The following is a 19,227-nucleotide window of genomic DNA, read 5'->3' on the forward strand; positions in this document are numbered from 1 at the left end:
GGGGATTGCCTTTGGAAAACACATCCTGGACTAGCTGGTATTGTGAAAATTCCCACCATGCTACACTTTGAATATACAATCTCTGCTAGTGGACAACTCCTACTATGACAGAGAAGTTTTGGCTAGGGCAGGGGAAACAATACCTCCATCACTCTAGATATCAAGGCTTAAAAGACCTTTTTAGATTATGATAGAGTATTTTTTCTGATGCAAAGCAAACTGTATGAGTGAGAATTGTTGCATATATTGTTATGTATGTCAATTGAATACAGTTAACTATTAAAAAGTGGCACAGTTTAAAGTTCATTCAAAATAAATGCTTTTCATTAAATCAACGGAGAAAGAAGTTTGTTGAATGTTAGTTTAAATCTGTTCTGGGATAGTCCAATGATAGCAATTTATTTAAAAGGTTTTCACAAAGATGCTGTGATTGCCAAAATCACTAGTTGTAATGATAAATGAGTGGAACAATGAGGATGTGTCTTGGATTATTAGCATTTTGTGAAATATACTATAATAATAATAATCATGTACATTATGTCTTGGTAATTTGCATGCCTTTTTCTTATCAAGTTACAGTGTAAAGAAAAGCATGCAATTTTGATACAGTTGACTCACAAGAAATACAGCCTAGTGATATGATCCTGTAAAATATTTAAAATTAACATATATTGAATGTTTTGGAATGCTCACAGAGAATTGTATGCAAATCCTGGAATCAAAATAGAGATGCCTTTTCACTATGGATCCTGCGAACTGCAATAATTTGGGAATCTTTGAAAGAACTAACCTGAAAAACAAAATTGTAACCTCCCTATGGGGCAATTGCTTCTCTCAATTATATAGCTCACAAATAATATTGACAAGAAACAGAATAGTGCCTCACATGTTCTGAGCCACTGGGTAAGATTCCATCTCTAAGTCTAAACAAAGCTAATTGTAAGGATTAAGACTTGTGCAGTGAAGAGTTCAATTAAAGTTAATAATGTAGGCTGAGGCTTTTCAAAGTAAAGTGTTTATTGGACCATTGTCTCCAGAGAGATCTTTTCCGTTACATACTGATGTTGGTGTTTTTTCTTGCCCTAGGCTCTTCAAATGCGCTATGATGCTTATAATTTCTTGGATGTGAAAGATTTTAAAAGTCCAAAAATTGAAGAATTTCATAACAAGTAAGTCGGTTTTTTTTTAGATTAAAAATTAGATAAAAGCAACATTTATCAATTATGATTCCTGTGAGGAAGTAAGCGGCAGGTAGACAGATGAAAAAAAAGCAAGATACTGATACACCTGTATACCCTTGCCCAACTATTAAAACAGAGGTTGAGCAAAATACTTGCAATTGTAATCCATGGATTTCTTCACGTTTGCATGGCCAAGCTCAAAAACATAAAGCTGGAAATTGCTCTTGGATATATATATATAGAAACCAATAATGACAATGTGGAAAGACAACTGCTTAATAAATATTTTTTTATGCAAAGTTGGATGCAAAGAAAGTTACAATGACTTTGCTATAAATAGACTAAATAATTGAGTGTGGTTAAAGATACCATTACAATAATACAGTTTATAAAAGAGGCCAATTAACATCTATGAAAAGACAAAAAAAGTTCAGACATGTCCTAAGTATTGCAATGGATATTTTTGGGGAAGAACCAGATTCAGGGGCAGACTGAGTGGCAGTGGCCACAGATTGTCTAGATAATCAAGCAAGACATGGAATCAACATGATACCTTTCTCCTCTCGCAGATACATTTTTGGATCAAGTTTCCCTCAGGCATAAGGGGATTAGAGGTAGTGTTCATAGAAAGTTATATCAACTCAATGGATGCTCTTGTTGAAGTTTCCAGCTCTGTTTAATAAAAGAGAACTTTAGTATGAGTGAGCTTCTGCAAACATAGCCAGTAGTCTTGCATCCCCACTAACCCTGAGGATGATGGTAGGCTAAGGAGATGATGCTCTATTAAAGTGATAAGGTATACTTATAACATTGTAAGACTTGTGTTCTGGCAGAGGTTATGTTGCGATTCTATTCAACCCTAGATTATATAGACCACGATTTGTCTGTGTATTTTCAAGTATATAGGCGAGGATCTTTAACTGGCGTTAAATGCAACTACAGAAAAGCAAAATAATCTTGGACTAAACCCATTCAGTGGGATCTCCTACAAGTAGGATGAGTATATATTAATGGGTAAGGTTAGGAATAGGATCAATCAAGATACAAGGGTTTCAACACTACAGTCAAAATAAATGTATTCCTTCTGGGAAACTCTGAAAAAAGGGAATTTTCTCACTCAGTTTGCTGCAATTTAGCACATCACTAAATGGCACAAATAGTCTGGGGGGCCTTACCTCATCTTTTGGAATAGCCAACACTGACTAGGTTTGAGCTTGAGGTTGTGGTTTTGGGTCATAAGAAATATGTCTCTTTTTGAAGACAGATTTTTAAAGAACGGGCACCTTAATACACAACTCTGGTTAGTTCTGAGATATATATCAAGGACTATGGAAATAAACATGGGCATATCTTTAATTACAACTTTTTAATCAAAAGTACAACTAATTTATTGACACGTTTTATGACGTGTATTCAGAAGCAGTGACAGTGGTACATTATGATAAATATTTTCAATATAATAAATTCACGAAAAGAAAATGAACTGTGAACAGAATTGAGAGAAAATATTGATGAACAAATTGTCTTATGACTAGCTACAATCAGTACCAAGAGACATTTGTCACAAAACAGACCACATCATGATACAGAATTTGTTGAATATTGTTGTGGAACATATTGTGAATCAAGAAATTCTGTTACTTACTCTTAGTTATTTACTTATTTAAGATCACATATGCACACTTTTGATGATATTTTTACAAAGCAGGTTTTTAAAACACACCGTTTACATTTGAATGGTAACAAAGGGACATCTTTTTGTGAATATGTTTTACCAAAACAGACAGTTTGAATATTTATGTATTCTTCTTCCCCATAAATAACCCTCATATATATTTTTTGTGGGGTTGGGGGAGTTTTAGATAGCGCACTAGAACCGAAGGTATCAGAGCACTTTACTTTAGCACCAGTTGTGTTACAGATGGACACATTAGATTTTTGTTAGGTACGGGAAGATTAAGTGATCGGCCCAGAATCACAGGATGCTTCGAGGTCAACCGCCCTAGCCATTAGGCCACATCCTCTCCCCATATATCTGCAGGACAGTTACTCACATGAAATAGAAGGGCTTACAGTAGACAGAATATTTTAACAACCTACAACTTCTTCAAAACAGCAGTGGAAAGTACATCAAGATAAACTAATATTCAAACATTAATTTAATGTCTCTTTTAGAGTACATCTGTCTCCTTTGGATCTAAGAAAGCTATCTTTCTTGATCCTTCTTTCGCTCCCTGCTCCTCGGTCCTAACTAAACCAAGTGGAGGATGACGTTTTGGGATCCATGCTCCTCGAAAATTCTTTCTATTGACTACTTTTCCCAAGTTGTATCTTCCCTATTATCTTGTACAATTCTTATGAAGTTAGATCTTTCTGAATTAGGTATGCTCTCCTGTTGGATTCATAAATGAACTGCTACTGGTGGGCCTGCAACACTGGTTTCGCCAACCAAATTAACTAGCACTTTAAATATTCCTCAGGCCTGCCATTGCAGTCTGTTTGTGCAGTTAAACTGCAATTTCAACCCAGCAAAATAATGTTGACAGGGCCTTCCTTTTTAGTACATATCAATCACCTTTATGGTAGGCTGTGGAGAGATGTAAGGGTAGGGTGTAGTGCATTTAAGAAGTTGAAAATTAACTTTTTAGTTTTACATATTACTGATAGTAAAAGGTTCTTACATTTGTTTTTCACTATTGCATGCCCAAATCTCCCATAGGGGAACAGTGGAGTTACCTTATTACCTTTAATGACCAGATGGGTGCATGTAACTATTACATGTTTGGTGTCTTTGGATTTGTTATGAAAAATTGAAAAAAGTTAACATTTTCCTGCCTTAGTTATTTGGTGCCTACAACCAGTCACATGACTGGGGTAGTTGACAGTTCCACTTTGTGTATTTTTCCCAGATAGCCACACTCAATAGGTCGGGTAGGTGTGCCTTGATGGACCATCACTGGCAGAATGGGAGGCAGTAGCCCAGCGCTACCTCATTTAGACTTGAATTGACTGTGTCTTGCCTCCACACAAGGACTACCAAACCCCTTGTAGTTAATTTGGAGCCACGAAAGGAAGGCAGGACAAATATGCACTTCAAAGCCATGCCTTTAAGATGTTCTCCCGGATTCAAAGGCAAACTGGGTATAAATACTGGACCTTAGACACTAAGGGCCTCATTAGGATGGCGAGCGGACTTTGCCCGCCCGCCATCCTCGTGGTAAATGGGCCCGCCCGCCATAAGGGCGGGGGTCCCATGGGGGGTATTAGGATTGTGCCCGCCACAGTGGCGGGCACAATCCAGCCTGGCGGAGGCAATCCGCCAGAAATCCTAATGACCCCCTTAGTTTTCATTACACTTCTGGACCTGTGGATATGCCAAAAAGAGGCACTGCTGTGCTGCTGAAATGAATGCCACTCTGCTGGAATACTGCTTTGAAGAACTGCTGCCCTGCTGTGCTGACTTTTTAGCCTTTTGCCTGGGTATGAAGGACTGGACCTGCATCTGTTGAACCTAGCACCATCAGAGTGACTATAAGCGCTAGTTGGCTGGCCTCCTGATTTGAGCTTCAGGGTCAGAAGGCTCCAACAATCTCTACCTCAGCACCTTAACTCAGCCTCTTAGATTCTAACCTGTCAAGTGGTGGCAACCCAGTCCTGTACCCTTGAAAGTGGACTTGAGGTCCGCTGCCAGTCTCTGTGGATTAAGCAGAACTGATGCATCTCCTCGGCTGCTCGGCACAACCCTGAGTAGAACCGACACATTGCTGTTACTGCGTAGAACTATACAGTGGCAAAGACCCACATCACAACACAACCCACCACCCCATCAGAACCACTGCAAGCCCTCATTGATGGGATCCTCAACAATGATGTGGGACATTGCATAGCAGCCTTGTTGCATCTCATAACCAGTGCATCGATTCGACTGCACAACACACCTCCGAAGCGGGTCGTAATGCTCCGCACATCAGGATTTCAAGTATTCAGTTCACTGGGTCTCTATAGCCATCCGGCACTCTATCGTGCTCAGCCTGATCTTGTGGCTTTGTCCCAGGTTGGCGTGACCAGATATCCACAGTTGTGTGCTTTTTGGCACTATTTTCACTGAAATCTTTAACATTTCATATCTACCGTTCTACTTATAGGATTTTTGCCATTTTTTTACTTGTTTTCTATACTAAAAATACCAGTTTTTCTAATCTGGTTTGAGATCCTTTTTGTGTCGTGTTTTCATTTTATTGCTATGTGAAGTGTTCCACAAATACTTTACACATTGTCTCGAAGTTAAGCCTTACTGCTCTGGGCCAAGCTGCCATGGGGATCAGCACAGGTTCATTTAGGGCTGGCTTGTTCCTCATCCTGACAATGATTGTGTTTGCTACTTGACCAGAATTCACACCCCAGTCAACCAACAACACAATTTCTTACACCAGTGTTATCACACTATCCTACATATTTCTCACTCTCATACACAGCTGGCTGGTATTGGACATCCATACCTTTCTTTCCTGATCTGATCATCTTAGCAAGTAAAGCACTTTAATTCCTGCTCAGTCTTGTGAGGAGTAAACCCAGTATATCATGCTTTGTTTATCTGCAGATTGTGCCTCAAGGGTTTCCAAAGGGCAGTCTCAGTAGCTCTCCATGCATGTGTGCATTAAACTCTCTTCGTGGTCCCACCTGTGCATGCTGTCACAGCAATTATGGTCTGCCTGCAATTAAGGTTCCTCATATCATGATGTGGCGTCCATTTCTCATTACTTCTCCAGTACTACTTGCACAGGATTTCTATGGCCTGATGGCCAACACGGCCAGTTGTGTGACTTCTTCTTGTTTACCAGTGAATAGTGAATGGAACAGCCTATCTTAGCGATGTTAGTTCATTCCCCTAGCTCTCTGCTTCACCTCTTGGGTCATCCCACAATCAAAGTCAAAGGTTGCATGATCATGGTGGATAACTGTCCCATCAGGAGCTGCAACATAGCTGCTGAAACCATCCACAGGCACTCATTAGGGAGGCTTCCTTCATGATTCTCAGTTGGCTCCAATCCATTGCTGTTTTTAATGCAGCCTCACGCAAATCCACCTCACCTCTCAAAGTAATTTTTGGTTTGGTAAAAGTGCTTGGTGGACACTTATCAGAACGAAAATCTTTTTGAACATACTTCTTTCCATGAATGGTGCAACTGATGTATGATATCTATAAATTACATACAATTATAAATGGGTAGATGTCAGCAATAAGAATGTTTTTTTAAATTGGGGTTCTGAGTGGCATTCTAGACAACTCAAGAGTTGCTCTAGTTGCGCTTGGAACCACTAACTTAAAATATCCCTTCTACCCACCGACTGCTAATTTTACTTAGGCTTGGACCTCAACAGAGAAGTAATGGCAGTCATCTAAGTGTACTCCCAATTGGTGGGTATTGCATGTCGAGGGATTGGGCCAGATTATCCAATAGAACAATGTCATGAATCCTGATTGAGAGTCAGCCGTTGATTGCTGTCAGTAACAGGTTGATGAATGAACAGATCCCAAGAGCAGTGATCCCTATAATTATTTCTGGTAACTTACTTCCAGTGGGAGTGAAAGACCAAGGCAACTCCTTTTCAACTTCTCCATTACTTGTAGTAATCCAAGTCATTTTCTAATGCTGTTGAAGAGGCAGGCAACTATTTCATTAGAGTCTGGGGAGCAAGGACATTGACTGAAAGACTGAATGACATTTGGTGTAAATATTTTATTTAAATTTCACTTAAGTTTCTGGTTACAGTTGGCTGATGGGGAAATGCATTGATTAGTGTAGGATGACTAAACAGCACAAAAGTGTTCTTTAAAGGTGATATCTCTGGATGGTGATAGTTTTGGGTGTCCAATTAGCCTTAAAGTGTCTATCTCTCTTCTGTGATTTTATTGAAAAAAAGAATGTTGTCCTGGTACATAGAGTAGACTGTTGCAGTTCAATCACTTCCAACTGAATTCACTCATTTCTGATTACTGGTAAAGTTAGAGTTTGGGTGTTGCCTTCACACATTTTCTGTATTTAGAATATACAATGGAAAATCAAGCTTGTGTTCCTTTTCATTATTCTGCTCTTCCTTTCATGAAATACACATAGTTCAATGGTGTCAGTATCAATGTTCTCTTCACTAATATCAAAATAACATGGGATCCATGGTATGAAGTTTCAAAACAATTCTCTTTATTATTCTTCAAGACATAGCCAACATTCAACTGTTCAACTTACTGAATAACTGACAGGGTCACTTGGCACTGAAAACAAAAGGTGTTCAACAAAGTATGGTTAATTTTGTGTGTGTGTGTGTGTGTGTGAGTGCGTGTGTGCATGTGTGTGTGTTTGTGAATGTATATGTGTGTGTACATGTTCATGTGTATGTGCCCTTTTGTTTGTAGGTGTGTACACAGCAGCATCTGTAATAGCAACTGAGCACAATAATTGAGGAACTTCAGAAAGAAGGCTGCCATCTGTTGATATGTTGTAAGCAACTACCATTCACAAGAAAAAAAATACTTGTGAAATGACGAGTGTTACACAGTGACAAGCAGAGTCATTTATTTAATTCTGAAAATGAAAGCTTCTTTTTTGTCCATTTATTTTAGGTTCTTGTTATCTTTAAAAGTCCCTCACACAGTCCTGGAAATCAATGAATCATTATTTCTTCCAAAGTCCCTAACATCGTTCAGGAGAACAACTTTATCATCAGGTAATCAGCGCATATTCATAATTTGGATTTGGAGATCTTTTTAAGCTGCTTTTGTTGCCCGGTTATTAATCATGTTTAAGGGCCTTATTACGACTTCAGGGACTGACTGCTGGATTCCCAAAGCCAAGTATGATGCAAAACCACTGTACAAGTGGTCTTAGGACCCCTGTATTCTGGTTTGACCACCGGCTGATGATGTGCCGTCCGCAGTATTGCTCTTTCTGCCTGCTTCAGCTTACTGGGTGAGCCTGAAGTCAATGCATAAGCCCAGCACCACCTGTACTGTTGAGCTTGAACTACTAGCATGCACCATGTTGTGAAGGCCACACAGTGCAATCAAGACAATGCAGGCGTAGGGGGGCACAACATGTTCCCCCAGTCACATTAATAAATGAGCAATAACGCCCAGGGGCCCTATTTGGGGACCCTCCTTGCCTTTCTGCCAGTTTTACTGCCATGAAAAGGGTTGCAGATTGGCAAGTCCTAATATGGACTCTGAACAGGAATCCAGAATCCTGATGGTGTGGGCAGTGTTGTAGCAGGCTGGTTGCATTCCGACAACCGCATTCATAATACAGTGGTCAGACTGCCGCGGTCATAGAGGTTGGATCGCAACCATGAGGTCAGCAGTCTTGAGACCGCCAAACTCATAATGAGGCTTATTGTAATACGTGTGTGTAAGTAATTAAATCAGCACATGTAGACCAGGGAATGTATGTATTGGTAAAACAATTGTCATCTGTTGTGGGAACCTCCTATGTTTCTGGGAGAGAACCCTGAATTATTTAAACTTATTATCCAATCCAGAAATTAATTTAAAAAACAACAAAGCATGGAACACATAAAGGCTCTGATTACAAGCCTGGCAGATGGAATACTCTGTCACAAATGTGGCAGATATCCCTTCCGCCATATTACAAATTCCATTATATCCTATGGAGGGATATCTATCACATTTGTGAGGAAGTATCATCCGCCAAGATTGTAATCAGGCCATTAGTTTCCATTTGAAATACTTTGACTACAGTCAGATTTCACAAAAACTGAAGTGAGAGATCATAGTGCAATTCCAAATGGTTGTCTAGAATAATTGATTAGAATCATTGCAAGTTTGCATGAATCATTTTACCATCCCTTTTAGATAATTTATATTAGCAACCAAACACAGAATTTATCAACGTTTCAACCATATATGAATGGGAGGGTCTTTTCAGAACAGAGGGCTTGATTACGACCCGCGGTCAAACTGCTCGCCCACTGCAACCTTGATCAGGAGCATGCCGCCAAGATGGCAGCATCCCAGCCGTCGCATTACGAGATCATTGCGGGGCTGACGGTGTGTCAGCAGTGCAGCCACGGCAGCAGGGTGCTTTGGCTCTAGGAGAGAGCCTGAAGTCAATGCCGGCCACACTGCTGCGCCTACTGCAAGTCATGTGCATTGGTTCCATGCACCATATCGTGCATGGCAAACAGCGCACACACTGACCGTGCTGGCATAGGGGCCACAACATGGGCCCAGGCCACAGACCTTAAGGGCCTATTTGGATGTGGCCCTTTCACTCCCTTTCTGCCGGATTTTTCACTGTGATATCCCTGCCATAAAAAGGTTGGTGGAAAGGCAGGTCCTAATGTGGTTGGAGATAAAGAAGCAGGGACCGCCTCCATTGTCTGCCTCTGCTTCTTCCACCGCACTAACTGGAATGGTGCAGACGGTGGGGATCCTGAGGCAGTCTACCCCCCTGTTCGTAATCCAGTGGTTGTACCACCAGTTATGCAGGCGGTCTGACCGCCTGAAAGCAACAGCAGTTTATTGACTGCCAGGGTCGTAATCATACCCTTTAGCCATCTGACTAACCTGCAGTAAGGAACAGACAGAAAACAATAAAAGTTTGTGAAGCCTGTGCTTGACCAAAACTATCTTAACTGACCAATCAGTAGATTCCTCACTATCTGATTAGTGGGATGAGTTACGTGTCAGAAATCCACTGGGCTTTCAAGCTATCTAAAGTTAAATGGAATCATAGAAGGAATAATCATCCATCTATTTCACAACTCAATGTCTACTTAAACACCTATTCACTAAGAGTGCCTCATGACCTAGTGCACGACCAGTCTGCATGCCAGTAGAATGGGTGTAGGAAAGTAAGCCAGTGGACCCTCATCAAAATATTGCACGTCCTGTAGCAAAAGAATGCCAACAACTTAAGTGAAACATCATGCTTGTTAGTAGGAGTGTAACTACCCACATGAACAGCAGTAGTGAAACTTAACTGTATACGAGTGATGAGGAAACAGAAAACAACACCAACATTACCTACATTGCCCACATCTGTTACGTGCGGTGAGGCCGAGGAAGCATAAAAAGCACGTAAGGAAAGGGAAATAAATATTTTGAGGGAAACAGCTATACATATCATAGACCCTGGTAAAATGTTCAAACTGAAGAAAAAAGTCTTTATATTGAAATGATTTAGTAGTTAATATCTCAAGTGGCGAAGAGGTAGACTATAAACTATCCCTTGCTGATAATACCACAGTGACTTGAACCAGCAGGATGCTACCACCCAACTTAAGAATTAGGAGCTACATGAATGATGCAGCCACACAGACTAACCTGGGGTAGTATGTGTATTATTAGAAGATTAAATACATTGCTAATAAATCTGAGGCGGTGATTTGCCTTGCACTCAAAATGTATTGTACGTTAAAATATACATTTTTTTGTAGAGTTTTATATAGTGTGAACTAGACCCAAAGGTATCAGAGCACTTTACATGAGAACCAGTTACTTTACAGACAAACACATTCATATTTTTTTAGGCATGGGGAGATTAAGTGATTTGCCCAGAATCACAGAATGTTGACCGTCCCTGCCGAGCCTCGAACCAGGTTCCCCAGATCCGAGGTCGACCCCATCTAGCTGCTAGGCTACATTCTCTTCCCATTTATGCAGCAATTTATTGATTTGGTACTTGCATAAATGCTACACAAAGAGGGACCATAGACTGGAGTCTGGATTAATTGTGACTGTTGCCATTAAATGGAAAGGCAGTTTTTTTTTATCTCTAGTGACTTATGCATTTTCGTGATGATATGATTCCCTAGAGCACTTGCTACTGCTGATTTAAATTGTCCTAATGGGGGCCAGGCCACCTTGTTGGGGTCTTGAGGGAGCCTGGAGGACCCCGCGGTCCTAGCAGCACCCTGCTTCCTTCAGAAACCTGAATTTCTTTTTACACACAGGGAGCTGCTGATGTGCTGCTCAAGGGTGTAAAAAGCAAGGTGTTCAACTTTCAGCAAAATGCTCTCAGTTTCTGAAAGTGGAGCACTTGTTTGCTATGGCGAGGTGGGAGCGGTGCTATCACCACGCCATAGCAAACTGCAATGCCCCGGGGTGGGTACCCAGGGACATTGCTGGAGCCAGCCCTGGGGACTGCAACCCCCCGAGGCTCCTGGAGGAGGGGTGTGCAGCCCCACTCCTTTCTTGAATAAGAGACTGCCCAGGAAGGTGGCGGTCCCCGGGGCCCAGTATACCCAGAAGGGGTGCCATGGTGCCCCCCTCCCATTTCATACATATAGAGTTTTGCCCGGGGGTGTGCTGGTCCCCAGGGCTGGTGGGGTCTCTGAGGCCTGCCCACATTAAAATGTTAAAGCCCCCAGGATGTGGTGATCCCTGGGGCCATGAGGTCTTTGAGGCCACCCCACAATAACATGTTAAAGCCACAAGGTGGTGATGGCCTCCAGCCCATTTCATTAGCCATGGGGAGGTGGCGATCCCTGGGGCTGAGGGGGAGGCCACACAGCCTCCCCACACCTTTTTTTAACAATGAGCCCCAGGGAGGTAGCAGTCCCCGGGGCTATGGGGCCGTGTGGGCCCCCTGCAGCTCTTTCATTATGTTTGCTTTGGGGAGGTGGTGGTCCCCAGGGAGTGGGGTATTGCATAGGCACCCCCAATTTAACTAATAAACTGCCCACGGGACCTGGCCCACCAGTGGGCTTTTATTTAATAAAGCACAGGAGACCGTGCTTCTTTTTTTTAAAAATCAGCGGGAGTCGCAGATCCAGAACAACTCCTGTCAAAAAGATTTTTTTTTAAATGCTTTTTTGGCCCTGGCCTAGAGACCTAGGGGGTCAGGGTGTTTCTACCCGACCCTCTTATCTTTTTTTAACACTTTTAATGCTTATGTTATGCTTTTTCTGTTGGTTCCCTTCAGCCGGCTCTCAAGATGATCCTGGTTTAATAAGCACGAGATCGGGAGGTGTCGCAAATCCACCACGGCAACATTTGTATTTCTGACAAATCTTTAGATTTCTCAGCAACTACTGCATGGATTCATACCATTTAAGAAAAAGAGTGTTTCCACGACCAAGATTACCTTTCTGACAAATTTGGTGCAATTCCGTTCAGCAGTTCAGGCTGTAACGATGTCTAAAGTCTCCTATGGAAATTAACATGGGGGAAAAATGTTTTGGGACCCCCCTTTTTCACGGCCCCTGCTTGACGGATCACCCTGAAATTGTTATGACAGCAGCTGAAGTGACTGCCCCAATAATCTTGAACTCCAGAACTCTGCAGCCAGGTTGCTGTGCAAAATCCCCAGGACAGCAAGGATTTCGAAGCACCTCAAGGACCTGCACTGGCTCAGGGTTGAGAACCGGGTTCGGTTCAAAGCTTTGACTTTTATGTTTAAAATCAAGGCAGGAACCGCACCAAAATATCTGCAAAAACTAGTTAGGCCCTATGCTCCTACTCGCAATCTCCGTTCTTCAAATGGAGCAAATTTCGTGGTTCCTAGATTTAAACTGGCCCGAGTGGGAGGGAAATCCTTTTCCCATCTGGGACCAGTCCTTTGGAATTCCCTTCCTTCAACTTTACGAAAGGAGGAAAACTTTGCCATCTTTAAGAAAAGCATTAAAACCTGGCTTTTCAATAAATAATTGTGGGCTTTGATAGTGCTGCTTTCTGTGTTGTCGGTCTCTTAGTCCTGGCGCCGGGAAACCCTTTGTGGGTATCTGCGCGCATTATAAATGCAAAAAATAAATAAATAAATAAATAATAATCTTAAGAATCTCAAGAAGATTAGTCAAACGGCGCCAAAGTTATTGTCAAATCAAAATCTTCTTACAGAAAACAGCATCTTAACTATAACAACCTTCTGACAACTGCCAGTAGGTAATATATATATATAAATACATTTCTTTATATATATACATATATATCAATTCACTCTTCCCCAAACGAGGAAAAAACGGGCCGCACTCCAGGGCAAATCGCCCTGGAGTGCGGCCCGCTTTTTCCTCGTTTGGGGAAGAGTGAATTGATGTGAAGCGGCGTGGTTCAGCCGCAGGAGAACGCACCGGCACTGAGCGCTGCATATCCGATAACAGGAACCTAATCGAGGAAATATCTATCTATCTATCTATCTATCTATCTATCTATCTATCTATCTATCTATCTATCTATCTATCTATCTATCTATCTATCTATCTATCTATCTATCTATCTATATATATATATATATATAGATATATATATATATATATATATAGATATATATATATATATATATATATATATATATATATATATATATATATATATATATATATATATATATATATTCACTGAAAAAACCATAGGTTATAGACTATATATAGTTAGGAATTTGCATTTACAAAACCTTGAAAATTCACTGAAAAAACCATTGGTTATAGACCATATATAGTTAGGGATTAGCATTTACAAAACCTTATTTTACTCGCATAAAACCATTGAAATTCACATATATAGTTAGTTGCGCTAACTATATATCGCGCACCCGCAATCCACTGCTGATGATGTCACATATTACATCATTCATGACATGGTCAGTGACTTCACTGATGACATCACTGATGACATCTCATTTGACATTACTGATCACATCACTGATGACATCATTCATGTGATTATACGATGAACCTCTTCAGACTCTGATATAACCTTAGATACACTCAGTGTAAACAGACACTCACAGACTGTCACTCATCCATGGAGTTACTCACACACCTAGTCAGTCATGCAAAGAATCAATCACACCTCCATTTCCTCAATTATACAGTTATACACACCTTACTTATTCGAACATATACTAACACATATTTACTCTTTTATACAATCCCTGATACAAGTTCACAATGATCCATTCAGCCACTCACACATTCACTGGCTCTTATGCACAGTTATTTATATATATCAACTCTCACATGTACTGTGTTTTACATATGTTCTTACTTTGACATGTAGCACTGAGAAACCAATCACTCACCAATACACTCGTACACAGTCAACCACCCATACAGCTGTTTCCACATGCAGTTTTGAATCCATACATCTAGTGAATCAACTGCTCACACATCTATGCACAGAGTCACACACCTCCCAGCCACCCCCACACACACACTCACTCTCCCATACAAATACTTGGACAACCAATCAATAACCCATACAGTTACTCATATAGCTACTGATCAACACATGCAGCAGTTTATAGAACAACAGATATAATGATGCACAAATTAAGATAGTTTAGTCACTAACCCATGCACTCAGTGAGACACATTTAATCATTCTCTCATACAGTCAGTCATGCACCTACTAAATCCTTCATCCAGACACTTATACATCCACTCATTCTTCAATATGTAAGACATATTTTAACTTTACAGAAACAGACAGCCACTGGATGATGTCATCAGTGATGTCACTGACCATGTCATGAATGATGTAATATGTGACATCATCAGCAGTGGATTGCGGGTGCGCGATATATAGTTAGCGCAACTAACTATATATGCGAATTTCAATGGTTTTATGCGAGTAAATTAAGGTTTTGTAAATGCTAATCCCTAACTATATATGGTCTATAACCAATGGTTTTTTCAGTGAATTTTCAAGGTTTTGTAAATGCAAATTCCTAACTATATATAGTCTATAACCTATGGTTTTTTCAGTGAATTTCATTGGTTTTTTAAAAGCTAATATCTATAGCTGTAAAATATATTCTTTATTACGTGACGTACCACGTAGCCACGTGAGACGCCTCATGACGCGTCACATAAACGTGACATATCGTCTCTGCAGCGCAAACAAAACCCGTAACGTAAGCGCGCCAGAGCACGCTTACAGATATACATATATATTTTTTTTAACCTTAATTAGTCAAAATCCATACGTGCACATATCTTGAGGCCTTGCAAAGGCACATTAAACAAACAGTCCCTACAATTTTGCCAAGTTTGGTGGAAATCTATTCCTTTAAATTTTATTTTACTGTTTCTCTTGGTTTTCCCCTTGTTACGCTTACCGGAACGCTACCCGGTACGCAAACCGGACGCTCCAAAAACACAAGATGTCGGACTCCCGTTACGCTACCGTTTAGCTGCCCGGTTGGCGTACCGGGAAGCATCTCTACCGTGAAAAATCACAATTTTTCTTTCTTTTTTCCTTTTGCCCTTCGGGGCACTTTAATATCCCCCTCATCAATCCTAGGGGGTCAGGAGGGGTCTACCCTGCCCCCTTTCCTTCATTTCCCCCTTCGTTTTTCACCACCTCTTGTCTCTCGATCCTACAGAGAGACAAGATGGCGGCCGCTCCGGACTGTCTACAAAGTTGACAGCCAATCAGCTTCTCCTCAGACTCCCGTTACGCTGCCGGTTAGCTGCCCAGTTAGCTGCCCGGTTCGCGTACTGGGACGAGGCTCTACGGCGAAAAACCGCATTTTTTTTTTTTTTTTTTTGCCCCGCGAGGCACTTTAATATCCCCCTCATCAATCCTGGGGGGTCAGGAGGGGTCTACCTTGCCCCCTTTCCTTCATTTCCCCCTTCATTTTTCTCCACCTCTTGTCTCTCGATCCTACCGAGATACAAGATGGCGGCCGCTCCGGACTGTTTACAATGTTGACAGCCAATCAGCTTCTCCTCAGACTCCCGTTACGCTGCCGGTTAGCTGCCTGGTTAGCTGCCCGGTTCACGTACCGATTTGCGCCTCTACGACAAAAAAACGCAATTTTTTATTTTTTTTTTGGCCCCGAGGGGCACTTTAATATCCCCCTCATCAATCCTAGGGGGTCAGACGGGGTCTACCTTGCCCCCTTTCCTTCATTTCCCCCTTCGTTTTGGCCTCCTCTTGTCTCTTGATCCTACCGAGAGACAAGATGGTGACCGCTACGGACTGTTTAGAATGTTGACAGACACCGGAGAGCCAATCAGCTTCGCTTCGCAAAGCTCCGTTACGTGAAAAGTACGTGAACTGGTGCGCTATCCAGGACGCTGTCACAGATATATAATTTTTTTTAAACGTTAACTTCTCAAAATCCACTGGAGCACATATATTGAGACCCAGCAAAGGCACATCGGGCTAACAGTCCCTACAATTTTGCCAAGTTTCGTGCAAATCCATTCAGCCGTTCGAGCTAAAAGTGAAGCCAAACGCCCTATGGAAATTAACATGGGAAAAACGCGTTTTGGGACCCCCCTTTTTTCTCGGCCCCCCTTGACGAAACCCCCCCAAATTTTTAAGGGCTGCTCAGAAACAAAATGTGCCATTTTCCTGAAAATTTCAGCCGATTCCGCCCACAAACGCCAAAGTTATTAGACATAGAGTTTTCAAAAGTCCCATAGGAAAAAAATCCTAACTATATATACCTACTGGTTATAATTTCTCTTAATGCCACCAACACTGGTATTTTGTTCAATTGTGTATAGAGGTGAGCACGTAGTTTATATTGGATTACGTATTTTCTCTATGTCTACACCTTGTGACCCACGATAATGGGTGGAGCATCACTGGTTAAAAAAATTTATAAATTTGTAGCTGACCTGGTGCGCGGTGTGTGACCAAGGGCACTTGGTGCTCGAAACGCGTAACCAGCGAGGTTTTTATTAAAGATCTCCTTGACTGCAGCCATTGGGTCCGTGTCTTCGTTTTCCACGACAGGAGTGTGGTTATTTGAAGATTGCTTGGTTCATGTTATACGGGGAGCAGCTGTCCTCGTTTACGGAGCCCACTCGCCAGTAAGAGGTCGGGAGTGCAACAGCTGCAAAGCAACGCTTGTTTCCGAGGAGGAATTAATTCACCCGAACCCCCTGAGCGGAAGAAAAGGGCTCTCGTGTTGGCGGGCAACAACTTTCCTACAGCGGGTCCTAGTGGCTAGCGGTCGGTGAGCAGTGTCCAACCGGAACGAGGCGTCCATTTGGAATTCTCAGGTGGCGAGAATTGGCGTGTAGTCAAGAGACCGGCAGCGGCGCGAGCCGCCGGGTTACAGCTCATAACAACAAAAACCTCTCCAGTCGCACTATGTCAGCTAGTTTGGAGAGAGAGAGGGAGGACGCCGCTGAAACACTCTTCAGCAACATACGAAGAAACATTTCAACAGTTAACGCGGCGAACAGTCAGCCCAATGAAGCGCAGCAGGATGTCAAACAGCTGCTGAAAATTTTGGAGAAAAAAAACAAATCGGAGATTACGAAGTGGTGGGAGCACAAGTCTCTCACCAAATATGTGGAGGCCGGACGAGTTCCGCGAGGTCTGCGGATCATGCTGGCACCGAGCTTCGAGGACCCCAATCCAGCGATGCTAAAAGAGTGGGGCGAGCTGAATTTGGATGCGTCAATGAACCTGGTAAAAGTATTGATCAAATACGCGGTCATTGACCGTGATAAACTGCTGGAGGATATTAAGGGTATCAATGAGCAGCTGGACGCTGTTACAGACCCGGAAACCAAGTTACTAATCACTAATATGCGCAAAGAAATAAGTGAGAGACTGAACAAACACGAGGAGCGCATTAAGATTAGAAAAGTGCACAAGTTCGCGAGGGACTTGAAGGACTATGAGACGGGACAAATTTATACGTTTGCCAGGAAGTATGATCGAGCAAAACAAGCCAAATTGAGCAAACAAACTGCCAAAGTGGGAACTAGCAGCAACTTGGCTAAAACAAATCAACAGGATGAAGCAATAGAAAATTCAGATCCAGATACAGTCTCTCTGGCTAGCTCATCCAGCATGTCTCTGTCTGAGATTAGTAACATAGAAACACAACCGGGAAGAATTTTAGAAATCGGTGAAGAGATGGATTTTTTAGTAGACGATCGGCTGCAAACTTTGCGTCCGAGGCACAAAAAGAACTACAACGCAAAAAGCGGAACGCAAGACGCCACGCAAGACGCAAAAGGAGGAAAGCAACAGCAGCCTCAACAGCTAAAGAAAAAGAAACAATGGTTCAACAAGAAGAAGCAATAAAGGATTGTACCATTACCAATCTTTCCGATGTTACCCTTACCACAGCAGAAGAGCAATTATTGGCTCTAGGACTCAACTTTTGTCCAGAAAGTTCATTTAATTACACCAACACAAGAGCGGATGTTTTTAAGTTTATTTGCAAGCTTAAACTCAGAAAGTTTTTTGCATCCAAAAACGCAACCAAAAATAGGGAACGTACTGCGGGCATGACAGCAAACAATAGTGCCACTGCCACAGCCACAGCTACAGTTCCAGCAGTCCCAGCAGTCCCGGCAGCGAGAGATGCTAGACTCTTGCTCACCTTGTGTGATTTGGACAATACGGCGGCCTCAACATCGGTGGAGGATGGTGTTCTTAACACACAAAGAGAACTGAGTAATGTGGATATTTGCCAAAAAGGAGCTGGAGAGAGTCCCTTCAAACCGGTAAGCACCTTTTTACCCGTCATGCCTAAAGATGCAATTGACATTTATCATGAGTGCGTGACGGATGATTTAAAAAGACTTAACCGTACTATACAGGCACAATCCAATAAAAACAATGCTAGGATCATACAATACAACACTCTAATGAAGAAACTTAGTCAAAATCAGGAAGTTGTTATTAACAAATCCGATAAGGGGGGTAATATTGTCTTATGGAAGAATGAAGAATATGTGGTCGAGGCCATGAGACAGTTAAATGACCCCACCTGCTACGAAAGATCTAATGGGATGGCCTATAAACGAGCCAAAGACAATTTGAAGAAAATGCTATTGTCTTATAAAAGAACCAATTTGATCTCTCAAGCAGAATTTGACTACTTGCACAGAGAACATCCGGTGCTACCAAGATTGTATCTGATCCCAAAAATCCACAAGCAGAAAATTCCCACCCCGGGCCGCCCCATCATAGCGGCTATAAACAGTGTGGGGGAGAATATCTCACATTATATAGACTTTTTTCTGCAGGACATTGTTAAAGATCTGCCTAGTTATTTAAAAGATACGGGGGACTTCCTCACCAAACTCAATTCCATCCAGTGGCGCCAAGAGT

At 41.9% G+C, this 19,227-nt stretch overlaps 1 long non-coding RNA gene across 1 annotated transcript in view; it reads left to right on the forward strand.

Annotated features, from left to right (window-relative positions):
• The first annotated feature begins 1,084 nt into the window (after positions 1 to 1,084).
• The window catches only part of LOC147751309 (uncharacterized), a 91,087-nt gene continuing 72,944 nt past the window's right edge, over positions 1,085 to 19,227 (forward strand). The window contains exons 1-2 of the long non-coding RNA XR_015299973.1: positions 1,085 to 1,169; positions 7,804 to 7,907. This is a non-coding gene — a long non-coding RNA (uncharacterized LOC147751309). The remainder of the gene's footprint in view (positions 1,170 to 7,803; positions 7,908 to 19,227) is intronic.

This window comes from Lissotriton vulgaris, chromosome 1_1, assembly GCF_964263255.1.
Source record: "Lissotriton vulgaris chromosome 1_1, aLisVul1.2, whole genome shotgun sequence".
NCBI classification, from domain to species: Eukaryota; Metazoa; Chordata; class Amphibia; order Caudata; family Salamandridae; genus Lissotriton; species Lissotriton vulgaris.